The following is a 14,007-nucleotide window of genomic DNA, read 5'->3' as shown; positions in this document are numbered from 1 at the left end:
CAGCTCTTAAACATGAGCATGTCAACGTGAGAAATAGGAATGTCTTGGGGGAGATAGGCCCCCTCATTTCCTCCATTCCAGTCCCCCAGGCACAGCCCTAAAAGCCTAAATATTAGAGTAACTTGGGACTATATGGGATAAGAACAAGCCATCTGGTAAGTGGCAATCACCCATAATGTGTGACATGAAACAGCCATAGCACCAGGGCCCTCTGGTCAAAACTTTTCCCTTTGAGCCTTGATTTTATAGGTAGATAGATAGATAGATACATACATACATACATACATACACACACACAGTGCTTGATCCAGTGTAAACATCACTGCCTCCACTAACTGTAAGGGAGCCTACTTTCCCACCATTGTGGTCACTCTTTTAGGGGTAAGTCTTAAAGCCTGTTGTGAAAACACACATGCTATTCTCACAACAGGGGAAAGGCATCAAATAAAACACTTGCCCTGTAAGCTGCTCTACAAAAATAAGAAAAGATTCAATGGCCAAATATGTCTGAGAAATGCTGTATCCCCCCTCTTAGGCCTTCACAGTGCGCCTTAGCACATGAAAGGCCCTGAGAAGTCCCACAAGTAGAAGAACCTGCTAACATTACTTAAGGTTTCCAGAATGTATTTGACCACAGCTCACCATCCTCCCGTTTTCCTCTTCTGAGTACAATCTATTAACATCCACACAATAGCTCGGTGGAGTTTAGCTTTCAGCTATGCCCCACCGTTTCACACCTGGATACACAAATGACTCTATCCTCCCAAGGTTCTGCAGAAATGGGACACAGATGCCTGAGTTTAGCTGTGGGGAGGCTGTACAAGACTCTTGGGACAGGGGGAAAAGGCTTTGGGAATCTGGGAGAGGGAACTTAAAAGGGGAGGAAATCAAGACGGAGTGCTGGAAACCAGCTCCCCCCACTTCGAGGTTTTTCCACCAGCCATCCCCTGGTGGAGGCTCGTGCTCTGGGCTCTGAGCCCACAGTGAGACAGCGGAGCAGCTTTGGCCAGACCAGGACCCTGCAAGGCCATTTGTGGTCATTGGCTTCTCAGCTAGGGCCTTTCCCCTTCCATTCCCTGCCTAATGTCCACTGTTTCCTCCCAGACCTCTGGTGCAATGTCAATTTCTCAGTCTTCCCATTGATCCACTTTATTTGGGTCTCATTCTTTCCTCTTCCCTTCAATGGAGTGGAGGGGGCTTTTGAGATTTGTGCTAGAATGAGAGTGCAGGGGCAGGGGGGAAAGGCAAGGAAAGGAGATGCCAGAGATACTTCCAGAGGCGGAGAAAACCCTTGCCTTTTGCCAAGAGAATCTGGGAGGGGTCAAGGATCAAAACGGCTGGGGGCGCACAAAGGCAGGAGGCAGAAGGGCAAAAGTGTCCAGCTGATATCTGTTGAAAATGGCTCAGGATAGGGAGGGACAGAGGGGGAAGAAGGGAGGCAGAGAGAGAGGAAGAGAAAGGGAGAGCAGTGGTGATGAGAAAGTATTCAGGCTGTGTGTGTGTGTGAGAGAGAGAGAGAGAAAGAGAGAGAGAGAGAGAGAGAGAGAGAGAAGGTAAATCTGCTGCAAGCTGGTTGAATCTTTCCTGACTGAGGAGGCCTAGGGGACACTAGGATATTTGCAGGGGGCACATCGGGATCACAGAATTGACTTGCCAGGAGGGAGAAGGGATAAAAGTCATTGTGGCACACCAGCCCTTTCATCATCAGTGGAACCAAGGAGATGGAGCAGGGTCATTTCTCCTCTCACAGGGTGTGGGAGTGTGAGTATGTCTGTGTGAGTGCACAAACACACGGATGCATTTGAGCTACAGCGCCCGAAGCCAGGAAGGGTTCACTGGTACTGATAACCCCCCAAAGGATGTGATTTCCCCTAGTTCAAATGCCTCTAATGCCAGTGAGTCAACCTCCTCACTAGGCAGTTTATTCTGCTGCCTAACTGCATTAAGGTTAGGAAATGGGCTGTTTTCCTCTCCCTCAATTCCATTCTCAGATGTGAAGACCCCAGGCTTTCTCTGTCTCTGTCTCTGTCTCTGTCTCTCTGTCTCTCTCTCTGGTGCCTCCTCTCATCTCCCTCTCCCACACCAGGTCACCAAGGTCCCCGGTAGTAGACTGGTCCCTAACTCACACAGAGAACCCCAGAGTTTGCTTTGAACTCTCAAAAAAGTCCTGAGGACCTTACAGTTTGGTTGCTGAATGCCCACTCCAGCCCCAGGACTGAGATCACTTTTCTCCGACACGTGTGGCTTTGGGACGATGGCCCTTTCCATCTTTCCTTTGAACTTTGCTGTACCTTCTGCCCTGCAAACTCTGCACTGCCCCGAAACTGCTGAAAATCTGCCAACCCTCTGCCCCCTCACCCCCATCACCCCTTTGTGAAATCCAAGGCTAGGACATCATGCGGTTAAAAAAAAAAAAAAAAAGAAGGCTGCACCTGCTCTTCATCCCTGGCCCCCCACATCCCCAGCAGCCTGTTGAGGCAGAGCAGTGCAGTTAACGGATGGAGCATGGGGCCAGACATCTCACCAATTTTATTTTACTGGTATGGTCTCAGGATTTACTTGGACCCAGTGTTATTCTAGATGCCATGGGAAGTTGACGACTATGACGTAGGCTCGGCCCTCAGGATACTTGTTCTCTAGCTAGGGAATAACACACAAAAGGAGCTCCCAGGGGAAACATCTTTTTTATTCCCCCAACACATTCTTGACGGCTACCCACCACTTTCTATATGTGCCCACGACTGTTATAGGTCCTAGGGACATGGGACAGACAAAAATCCCTGCCCTCATGGAGCGTCTGTTTCCACGGGAACACACTGAAAAAGCAGTCACATAGGGATGTCTGAGTGGCTCAGTAATTGAGTATCTGCCTTTGGCTCAGGTCATGATCCCAGGGTGCTGGGATCGAGTCCCAAATCAGGCTCCCCGCAGGGGAGGGAGCCAGCTTCTCCCTCTGTTTATGTCTCTGCCTCTCTCTGTGTGTCTCTCATGAATAAATAAAATATTAAAAAGTAGACCCATAAATCATCACTATTGGCATTGGTAAGTGCCAGGAAGAAAAGAAACAAGGGACCAGGGTGAAAAGTCCCAGCTACTTCAGCTGGGGCAGTCGGGGGTGGGGGTGGGGAAGGCTTCTGTGCAGAAGTGACATTTTAGCTAAGAATTGAATGGCCTGAGGACAGAGAACTGACAGGCAGGAGGGAGTGGGGAAGGCTTTCAGAAGGAGATGGAGTTTTGCTGGGTAAAGTGCAAGGGTACAGAGCTTTGATCACTACTATTAGGAGCATTAGTCTCACTCTGGCAAAACAGATGCATTTCCACTCAGAGGATTCACAGTCATCTCCTCGGAATCTGAGATGGCCACTATAAGACGAAAGGTCTTGGGGTGCCTGGGTGGCTCAGTGGGTTAAGCGTCTGCCTTTGACTCAGGCCATGATCCTGGAGTCCCAGGATCCAGCTCCGCATCAGGCTCCCTGCTGAGCAGGGAGTCAACTTCTCCCCTGCTTCTCTCTCTCTCTCTCTCTCTTCTCTCCCTCTCTCTCAAATAAATAAATAAAATCTTTTTTTGAAATTTTTAAAAAATAAGAGGAAAGATCTTTGAGATTTCTCCAGGTGATCTGACCATAAAACCCTTTCTGTGTCACATCTACTAGTTTCCAACTAGAAACATTGGCCAGGTCAGGAAGATAGCTAACAGGTGGGAGAAAATCAGGGGATTCTTGCAGTTAGAAGCAAAAGTTACATGGCGGAGAAGAGAGAAAGAGATGTGGGCTGGGGCCAAATTGTGGTAAGGGTCATGAAGAGGACTTTGGATTTAATCTGTAAAGCAGTGGACAGCCGCTGTCAGTTTTTGAGCCAGGAAATACAAGGAAGATGAAAGAGATGAAAGGTCCTGACAGGGATCCCTGGGTGGCGCAGCGGTTTAGCGCCTGCCTTTGGCCCAGGGCGCGATCCTGGAGACCCGGGATCGAATCCCACGTCGGGCTCCCGGTGCATGGAGCCTGCTTCTCCCTCTGCCTATGTCTCTGCCTCTCTCTCTTTCTCGCTCTGTGACTATCATAAATAAATAAAAATTTAAAAAAAAAAAAAAAAAAAAAAGAAAGGTCCTGACAATTTCTGATAACCAGAGTCCCTCCTGCCCAGTACATGTGGGCTCCCCTCCAGGAACATGGTTATGACTAACATGGGCTCAAATCCCCACTCTGCCACTTACTGACTCTGAACTCGGACAGTTTACTTACCTCTTCTGTGCCTCAGTTTCCTCCCCTGTAGAATGGAGCTCTTGTGAGGATTAAATAAATTCATCATTTAAGTGCTCAGAAAAGTGCTCAGAAAAAGTGCTCAGAAAAGTGTCTGACATTTAGTTAGTACTCAGTAAACTTTAGCTACCATTATCCAAGAACAAAACTGGTATGAAAGGTTGCAATCTGGATACTGTCATGAACCTTGAGTTGTTTGGGGACACAATTTGATCATCTGGGGGTTCAAAGAAGCTGGGAGCATTGCCTAGGCTCAGGACTAATGCTTACAAAGTAAGTGGGTCCTCTGCTCCAATAATCTTTTCCTGCTACCAGTATCTGAAATCCCCACTGTTCTTTAGTGGCAATCTGGAGACTCAAGCATTTTTTTAAAAGATTTTATTAATTTGTTCATGAGAGACACACACAGAGAGGCAGAGACATAGGCAAAGGGAGAAGTAGGCTCCCCATGGGGAGCTTGATGCAGGAATCAATCCGAGGACCCCAGGATCATGCCCTGAGCCAAAGGCAGACACTCAACCACTGAGCCACCCAGGTGCCCCATGACTCAAACATTTTTATTATTATTTTTTTGACTCAAACATTTTTAACTGAATGTAGGTATCCTCATCCAACTTTTAAAGGGGGGGGGGCAGCCCGGGTGGCTCAGCGGTTTAGCACTGCCTTCAGCCCGGGGTGTGATCCTGGGGACCCAGGATGGAGTCCCCCATCGGGCTCCCTGCATGGAGCCTGCTTCTCCCTCTGCCTGTGTCTGTGCCTCTCTCTCTCTCTCTCTCTCTCTAATAAATAAATAAAATCTTGAAAAAAAAACTTAAACATTAGGTCATTGGCTATCGTTGTCACTTGGGAAAAAGAGGAGCTTTGAGGGAGTGGGATGACACAGGGTGGTACAGTAGTTATCTTACTGCCATGTAATGATCCCAAAACATAGCCATTTAAAACAACAAACATTTGGGCACCTGGGTGGCTCAGTTGGTTAAGCGTCCGACTCTTGATTTTGACTCAGGTCCTGATCTCAGGGCCCTGGGATGGAACCCTGTGTTAGGCTCCGCACTCAACAGGGAGTCTGCATCTCCCTCTTCTTCTCCCTCTGTGACCTCTCTCGCTCTCTCTCAAAAAAATACATTAAATCTTATATTAAAAAAAGAATAAAAACTAAGGCAGCACACACTTAACATTTTACAGTTTCTGTGAGTCAGGAGTCTGAGTGCATCTTCACTATGTGGTTCTGGCTCAAGGCCACTCATGAGGTTGTGGTAAAGCTGTAATAACTGAAGACTCAGTTGGGGTTGAAAGATCTACCTCCAAACTCATTCATGTGGTTGCCAGCAGGCTTTGAGAGTTTCAGTTCCTTGCCATGTCATGTGGGCCTCTCCAGGAGGCTGCTTACAACATGGCAGCTTGCTTCCTCCGGTTTGATTGATCAGAGAGAGAGAGAGAGAGCAAGAGCATGACCAAGAGCAGGCCAGCTCAAGGCCGAAGCCACAGTCTTTTTATAACCTTATCTTGGAAGTGTTATGCCATCCCTTCTGCCATATTCTTTTCATTAGAAATGAGCCACTAGGTCTAGCTCCCACACAGAAAGAAGGTATACATAAGCATGTGACTATCAGGAGATTTGGGGGGCCGTTTTAGAGGCTACTGACAGCAGATGGAGAAGAGTTGATGGTAGCTGGCAAAAAGGCTCTAGTGAAGCGGAAATGTGGAATACCCTGGCTAATTGAGGGTCAGCACAAATAGCTACTGGACTTAGCTGTAGCCAAAGATTTGGGGTAACAAAAGGACAAAGGGAGGAGCCAGAAGGTAGGATGGATGGTAGCAGGGAGATGTTTGACCTTACCTGGAGTTGCTGGATGTCCTGGGCCTCTTCTGGGACCCTGGCCCACATTCCTGCAGAGGTATCAGCCTCCCCTGCAGCACCCCCCCTCACAATGGAGCTCAGCCCTATGGGCGTGGCCAGGGAGGGTGTGGAGTTGGGATGGTGCCAGGAAGCCAGTGGCAGCAGAAGCAAGGGAAGGGAATGCAGGTTCAGCAACTGCATTTGTTTGCAGTTGGGAAAGTTGTTAATTTTAGCTTCACACAAGGGGCTAAAGTGGGAGGTTTGTCGTTTCTGCTGAGCTAGCCCTTGGCCGCCTCCCACAGTCAGCTCCAAGCCACTGTTTTCAGGGTGGTATGCTTGGCTAATAGTAAAGAAGGGTTGCACCGGCCCAGAGGGGGGTGGCATAGGGGCCCCCAGGAGGCTGAGACCTTGGGGAGGGGGGCCCAGCCAGCTCCAGGCTAACAGCACAGTCTACACCGTGGCTGCCTGCTGGCACTTCCTCCTCCGTTTTATAGCCCTTGTCTTCCCATCCCTGCTCTACTACTTGCTCATTTTGTGACCCAGGGCAAGTCACTTTATTTCTCAACACCTCCATTTTCTCCTCCGCAAAATGGAGATAGATAGTACCCAGCCTACAGCGTGGTTATGAGGAAATGTGGGTCTGAGTAGGTAAAGCACCAATAAGTGGTAGCTGCTAGTACCTATTTACCCAGCTCTGACCCAGAGCCCCCAAACCAAATGAGGCTTGTGTCTCCCAGTGCAGGACCCAGCTTCCCAAACCAATCAAGAAACTTCCCTGAGAGTCAGTGTCTTCTATTGCTGAGGGCTTTACATGGATTTACATGCATTAGACACTCAAATGATCTCCAGTTGACATAAAAAACTGGGGCTCAGAGAAGTGAAGTGACTTGCTCAGGGGCACATAGCTAATAGTAAGTGGGAGAGTTGGGATAATAATCCTGATATGTCCTAGTCCCAAATCTGTTCTTTTTCTTTTTTTCTTTTTCTTTTTTTTTCTTTTTCTTTTTCTTTTTCTTTTCTCTCTTTTCTTTCTTCTTTCTTTCTTTCTTTCTTTCTTTCTTTTTTTCTTTCTTTCTTTCGAGAGATCACATGCTTGAACAGGCAGGTTCAAGCAGGTATAGGGAGAGGAGTGGAGAGGGCCGAGGGAGAGGGAGAGAGAGAATCCCAAGCAGGCTCCATGTCCAACGTGGAGCCCGATGCAGGTCTCAAACCCAAGACCCTAAGATCACGACCTGAGTCGAAATCAAGAGTCAGACTCTTAACTGACTGAGCCACCCAGGTGCCCCTGCCTTTGTCTATCCTACCCACAGCTGGTTGGCCCTGAGCATGATTTTAGGATGAGATGGAAGTAGACGGTAGACAGTGGGGCCAGAGGCTGGCAGTGAAGGTCCTGATCATACAACTCTTTGGAATCCCACAAACTTGACTTTGCAGTACAGTTTCTACTCCATGTCAACTCCATCTCCACATGGCTTAACCAGGAGTAGAGGTTCTGATGTGTTTAATGAACTTTCCCACCCTCACCCCAACATAGACACACATGTGCACACACACACGTGCACACGCACACATGCACCCACTTTTCCACCAAATGGCTAATTTCTATTTGATCACATTTCCGAAATCAAGAAACACTGAAGCAGGTGTGTGTGTGAGTGTTCAAGGACCTGTTCAAAACACAAAGCTCTAAGAACACAGTCGTCCTCCTCCCAGAGATGCAGATACCCTTTCCTAGTTACCAAGGGGAACCTCATTTCCTGCAGCAGGAGGTGAGGATCTGGGCTCGCCACAACTTGCCCTGGCTTCACAGCTTAGGGCAGACTCAGCAGCTCCTGTATCTCCAGGAGCTGCAGAGAGGGAAGAGCTTGAAACCCCTGGAGCTCCAGGGTAAGGAATTAGCAATGGAGAAGCTGGACGAGTGCAGTTTGCTCTGGAGACAGGGAGGTGAAGTGAGGGCTGTACAGATCTGAGAGGTCAGAAAGAGGATAAAAAGAAAAGGCACAAGGATTGAGAGAAAGGCTAAGGGAAAGAGAAGAAGAAATCAAGGAAGAGAGGAGTATAGGAGACACAAAAGAATGAAGCAAAGAGGAGGACAAATTCAGATGGCAAAGTGCAGCCAACGAGTGGCCTCCTACACTGTTGTACAGGAAGAAGGTAGGGGCCACAGTCTCCCTGGTAGTGGGTGTAGGAGGCTTGTCTGGAAGCTGCCTTTGCATTTTTCTTGGGCGCACTTGCAGAGGAGGGTGCAGGTGCTTGTTAGAGCTCACTGGGGAAGGGTGGTTCCTCGCCCCCCCTGCAGCCCTTGGCACTGCGGCCACCAATGAGCCACATCTATAAAGTGCCCACCGTGTGCCAGAGAAGATGACATCGAAGAAAATCCAACAGCAGGAAGGAAAGGGAAAAAAGCAAAAGGGGCCCGAAAGCTTGCAACAGGTTGGGGTGGCCTGAAGTGGGTAGGAAGGTGGGGTTCCGGAGGCTTCTTGCTCAGCAGCCTTAGGGAGACAGGTTGGCAAAAGGAAGGCCTGGTATGGGAGACTCCCAAAAGAGAATGGGTGTAGATTCCTTAATCTTATTTTAGGGGACTCTCAGGCCCATCTCCACTGGCAGCTGGACTAGCTCTGAATTTAGAGTAAGGACTCCAAATGTGTCTGAATATCTCTATGCATATCTGCGTGTATGTTCCCAGGGAAAGCAGTTTCTCTCCTGGTACAGACACATTGCATCCCTGTGGGTAACACACTTGCGGTGGTTGTGAGGGGCATTACACGCATTCTCTGTCTGCTGGCCTGTGGGCAGTGGGTCTTCCTTGGGCCCTCATCCCTCCGCTGACCTCCCTTTCAAGTACCTGCTCTGCTTCTTGGAAGAGGGGCCCCCCGGCTGGGACTGTGTGTTTGCTTTCTATGGTCCCTTTCTCCAACCTTAGCCTGAGCCGTTCTTTCCCCAACAACATCCAAAGGGGGGAAGCAATCATTGGTTCGAGAAGAATCTCCGAGCCAATGAAATGTCAGCTCAGTCACTGTTTCCAGAAGCCTCAAGGAGAATTATCCATAGATGGAGCAAAACCTCAGTTGACCAGAATATCTGGGGTTGCGCAGATAACAATGCAGTTTTCTAGCAGGTCAAGGGTTTTCATTTTGATGCACCATGGAAATTCTCTATAAAGTCTGAGGCCTCTTTCTTGCCTTAGGATGTAAGGCCCAGGGAAGTGAATTCTGTGTTTGATGACTAAGGACCTGACTTTCTAAATATCAGCCCCAATGTTTAGGATCACAGGAAGATGGTATAGTACAGCAGTCAGAACGCTAGATTCTAGAAATCAGAGGGCATGGGTTCCACTTTCCAGGTGAAAATGTGTACTGAAAGCAGACCACCCCCCTCCTCTTGGAATTACTTACTTGAATTAACCCCTCACACTGCTGAGTTCCATACCCTTTGCCTCTTCAAACAGTGAAGTGAAGGAAAAAAATGTTTATGAGCAATTGATGGCTCACAAGATTGGGCCTTTGTTGGCTAAAATTTTATCATTTGTCCCATTTCTTCACTAGAATGTTAACCCATGAGGGCATACCATGTCTGCCCCACCCCATTCAGACCCCTTAGCCTCCCCCCACCCCGCCCCAGTTTCATCATGAGCACCTAACTGAGGCTTAGTCATGTTCAACAACGTGCCAGGGTAGGAGCCTTCACCATTCCACCGCTGAGCCAGGCTGCAGGTTCAGATAGAATTCCTGCCTTGAGACTTCTGAACGAGCCCTGGGCCTGGTGTTTGGTGAGTGCTTCCTACGTGGCAGGTGCTGGTCCTGGCATCATTATTCTTTGGGGACCAAACCGGGGAAGACAGTAGGAATGGATGCAGGGTTTTCAATTCCACCATGACTGCTGGAGTCGTTATTCATAATCACAGCAAGTGGAATCTCAGAGCTGGAAGAGTCCTTCCAAATGAGGAAATGAAAGTCAGAGGCTCCTAAGTCAGGCAGGATGCCAGTGGAGGTTGGAGGAGAGGGTGGCAAGTTTAGACTTTGGAGCAGATAGGAGAAAGGGAGGTAGACGGAGCAAAAGTTGGAGTTTGTGGTCTGGGCTCATTCCCCACCCCCACCTCTTCCCCAGCTGCTTCACCTGGTTAGGCTGAGGGTTTGGGAAAGAGGAGGGACTGACCTCAGGGGTAGGAGTCCAGGCTTAGGTGACTTGGGGGACCTTGGGCCCCTGAGGGAGGAAAGCAAAGATGAGTGGGACACCATTGCTAGAGGGACAGCCAGAGGGCATCTAGCCAGGGACTGGGGCAAGAGGTGATAACAGTGGCATACTTAGCCTGCTCCCCAACTTGGCCCTAAGATACCCGAGGTATAGAAAGCTGGCTTCACCCTAGGGAATCACTTTGGAGCCCCGGGAAAGAAGAGCCAGATGAGTGCCCCAGGGCTGTTGGCATCCTGGCTCGGTGGTTCTGCAGACAGAGCTAAGCTTATGGTGTGTGTTGGGGGGACAGCACCTACTGCAGAGAGAACTGTGGGGAGAGAGGCCAGGCAACTGGCTCACCCAGGATAGGACTGTCATATAGAAATATTCCCATCTGGCTAGTTCTAGAGAAGCAAGTCTGGGTAATAATAAACTATGAATTTTATGCATGAGCTGAACATTGAAAAACTTCAGCCCCAAGCTCCCGGCTAGCATCTGAGCCAAATCCCACTCACATAGCATTTAATCAGCTTCCTGACAGATCCCAGTAAAAGGGAGATGAATTTACGAGATTGATTAGCTAATACCCAAGTGTTATGCTTACTCTGATCCAAGAGCACCAGGCTGGGGCCTCTAGACTTTTCTGCTACTCAGATTCCGTAGCTGCTTTCAGGGCAGGTGGGCCTAGGCCTGACCCCTGGGGAGGGCACTGAACTGAGCTGTTCCTGCTCTCAGGCTCTCTCCCCACCCAGCCTATGATCGGCTGCCCCTCAGCAACCTAGGATATATCTGGTCCTTGGGAAAGAGTTATTCTCCTCATTGCACCCCTCCTGCCCCCTATGACAGCCTTTGGCTACTTTATTGCCAACTCCACCGCATGCCGGGGATGTCTCTCCTGGTCTATACCAGTCCAGAGTGTGCCTGCTATCTCACCTTTTCTGGAAAGCCTTTCCGGACTATCAAAGCTCTTGCTGAGCTTTCCCTTCTTTCAACCCCAAACACCCAGTATTGTGTGAACCACCCATAATCACAGATCACAGTTAGAGCTAAACCAGAATTTAGCTAGTTCCATCCATCCCCACTTGTAAATGCTGGATTTATTTAACCACAAAAGTAATACATGCTCATTATGAGCAGTCAAAAATACAGAGAGTCTTAAAGAGAAAACGTATCTCCCTCTCAAGCCCATATGATCCAATCCACTCAGAAAACCAGTATTACCAGTGCCTCTGCACTGTCTCCCTGCTCACACAGACATATGCGCACAACTCCTTTCATGTTACCTGTAAGGAACTGAGGCCCAGAGAAGTAAGATGGTTTTTCTATTCGCCATAGCTGGTGAGTGGCTGAGCTGGGAGTAAGAACCCCAGTGTCCGGGCTCTGGGCTCCCTGGCCAGCGACATTGTGGTTAACTGCCTCCTAAGAGAGTCGTGTCTCCCCACAAATAGTACGCTTAACGGAGGATGAGAGAGAGAGAGAGAGAGAGAGAGAGAAGTTTCTTTCTCGCATTTCCCACAACACCTCACACAGTTTCAAGCATCTGGTCCAGGGTGTTTACTAGATGTTTGTCTCCTCGTTTTAAATCCTTTCTGAAACAAGACACAGTATAAATAAAGAAAAAGAAAATGTTTGACTCAGTGCCTGGTTGCGCTAGACTGCAAAGCCGAGTCATGCAATCATCCAAAAATTGATTGTTAAGATGGCTGGGGAAAAAAGCAGCCGAAATTCAAGTGATTACTGACCGTGTGAACATATCTGGAGACAGAGACAAATATGGAGACTGAGGAGCCCAAACGTTCAAGGCACAGGGCCGAGAACCTGATTTGGAGGTGTCGGAGCAGGGGGTGGGAAGGACAGTGGTGGAGGTAAGGACTAAGGCCCTTCGATACCCCACTTTCTTTGGCACCTGTCACACCCAGTGCCATCCTCCAAATGGCCCCGTTGGCTGTGGCAAAGTACTGAAAGATCCTTTCCTGTGTCAAGTCTCAAGAACCTACTTTAGGGTCTTTTTACTCCTTTTGTGGAGTCATTAATGGGATTCATACAGATTTATTTGACATGGTTATTTGTTGCTGATCAGGTCCGAGAGTAGAAAAGGCCAGGCTGGAATGGAGGCTCCCACCCAGAGGCATGTCTCCCTGCTCTGGGTAGCTTGGAAGGAGTTGGGAGTGGCCTCTCTGGCACCTCACCTGATCTGGAGGCAGAATCCTTTAGAAGATGATAAATACGCATTGAAATTTGGAGCTGAAGCAAATTTACAAGATCATCTAATAAGGTTATTAATATCTCACATTTATATAGCACTTCATAAGTTTATGAAGTGACAAGATGTGACTCATGCCTCTCATTTTACATATAGAAGCCTTTGTTTAGTTAAGAAGACTGACAACTGGGTAGTAGATTAATTGTCTTCATTGTGAGCATGGCATTGTGGATATATTGGAATGTTCTAATTTTTAGGAGATGAATGATGGAAGTATTTAAGGGTGAAGTGTCATTGATATTTGAAACTTTAAAATGATACAGCATTTAAAAAGATATAATTAGGGGCTGGAAAGGATGGGGAGTTGGTATTTAATGGGTACAGAGCTTCTGTTCGGGGTGATGAAAAAGTTGTGACGATGCACATTGGTGATGGGCATCAGTGAATATACTTAATGCCCCTGAATTGTGCACTGAAATTGTGCCCCTGAAATGGCCATTTTAATGGCCATTTTTTATGTTGTGGTATTTTACCACAATACAAATATATATAAAAATATACACACAAATATAGATAAAGCAAACATATACTAATAAATGTTGATTCTAGGTGATGAATATGAAGGTGATTATTGTATTGGTTTTGAGGCCACTTTTGCTGCTCTGTATATTTGAAAATATTAGTAATAGAGCATAGGGAATCAAAGAAACTCTTCATGTGAGCAGATGGGACCCGGACCCAAAGGGCATGTGGGAGATTGGAACACATGGTGGAGAGGAGGCAGCTGGACTGTTGCATGGTTGGCCAATAATGGTCAGTTGACAGGTAAGACATGAGAGCTGAGCCAGTTGTCCACTCTGAATGTTCCCTGGGGTGGGTCACAGGAAAGCTGTAACATGGAGGGTCCTTAGGTTGCAACATGAGACAGCTTACATTTAGGGGTGTCTCAAGAGCTCCAAGTTATTCAGAGGTTCACTGACCAGTTCCTACCCCACACCTCCTCTGGCCCCTGGCGATGGTCACGAGTCCTCCATGATTGAACGGAGCAGAGAAATAGAAGTTGCCAAAACTGTCATCAGTTCATGTGAGTTGGCTTTGTGCCACCCAGCTGCACTCTTGAAATCTCATCAAATTGTACATCCTCTAAGTGAGGGTCAGAAGGACTCTCTGAAAGACGGCCCACAGGGGCCTGGTGGTGCAAGGGTGGCTGAGAGGCATAATCAACAGGAAGGATCTCATGATTTGATCACCTGGCCCCTACCAACATATGTTCTGTTCCTCATTTGAGCTTTTGCTGATGAGAGGGAAGGGGAGGTCCTGGCTCACTTCCGGGGCCCTCCAGATGTTCTTGCCTGGATCACAAAGATGCCATCAAGATCACTGCTGGCAGGGCCAAGGGTCAGTTCAGAAGTCTGCAGAGCCATTAGGGTGAGAACTGCTCCCTGCCTCTCCCCCCCAAAAAACAATGTGATGAGCTTTCATTTGTGGGGGTCACTTTGTCCCTGCTGTTGTCTTGCTGGACCTGCCCTGCT

General features: G+C 48.3%; 1 protein-coding gene and 1 long non-coding RNA gene across 2 annotated transcripts in view; one reads left to right on the top strand and one right to left on the bottom strand.

The window, feature by feature from the left end:
• Positions 1-11,716, bottom strand: part of LOC140627237 (uncharacterized) — a 46,402-nt gene extending 34,686 nt beyond the window's left edge. The window contains exon 1 of the long non-coding RNA XR_012026076.1: positions 11,556-11,716. This is a non-coding gene — a long non-coding RNA (uncharacterized lncRNA). The remainder of the gene's footprint in view (positions 1-11,555) is intronic.
• The window catches only part of FRMPD3 (FERM and PDZ domain containing 3), a 131,884-nt gene that overhangs the window by 16,052 nt on the left and 101,825 nt on the right, over positions 1-14,007 (top strand). The window lies entirely within an intron of this gene.

This window comes from Canis lupus, chromosome X (assembly GCF_048164855.1).
Source record: "Canis lupus baileyi chromosome X, mCanLup2.hap1, whole genome shotgun sequence".
Taxonomy (NCBI): domain Eukaryota; kingdom Metazoa; phylum Chordata; class Mammalia; order Carnivora; family Canidae; genus Canis; species Canis lupus.
This window is presented reverse-complemented; position numbering and strand designations above follow the sequence as displayed.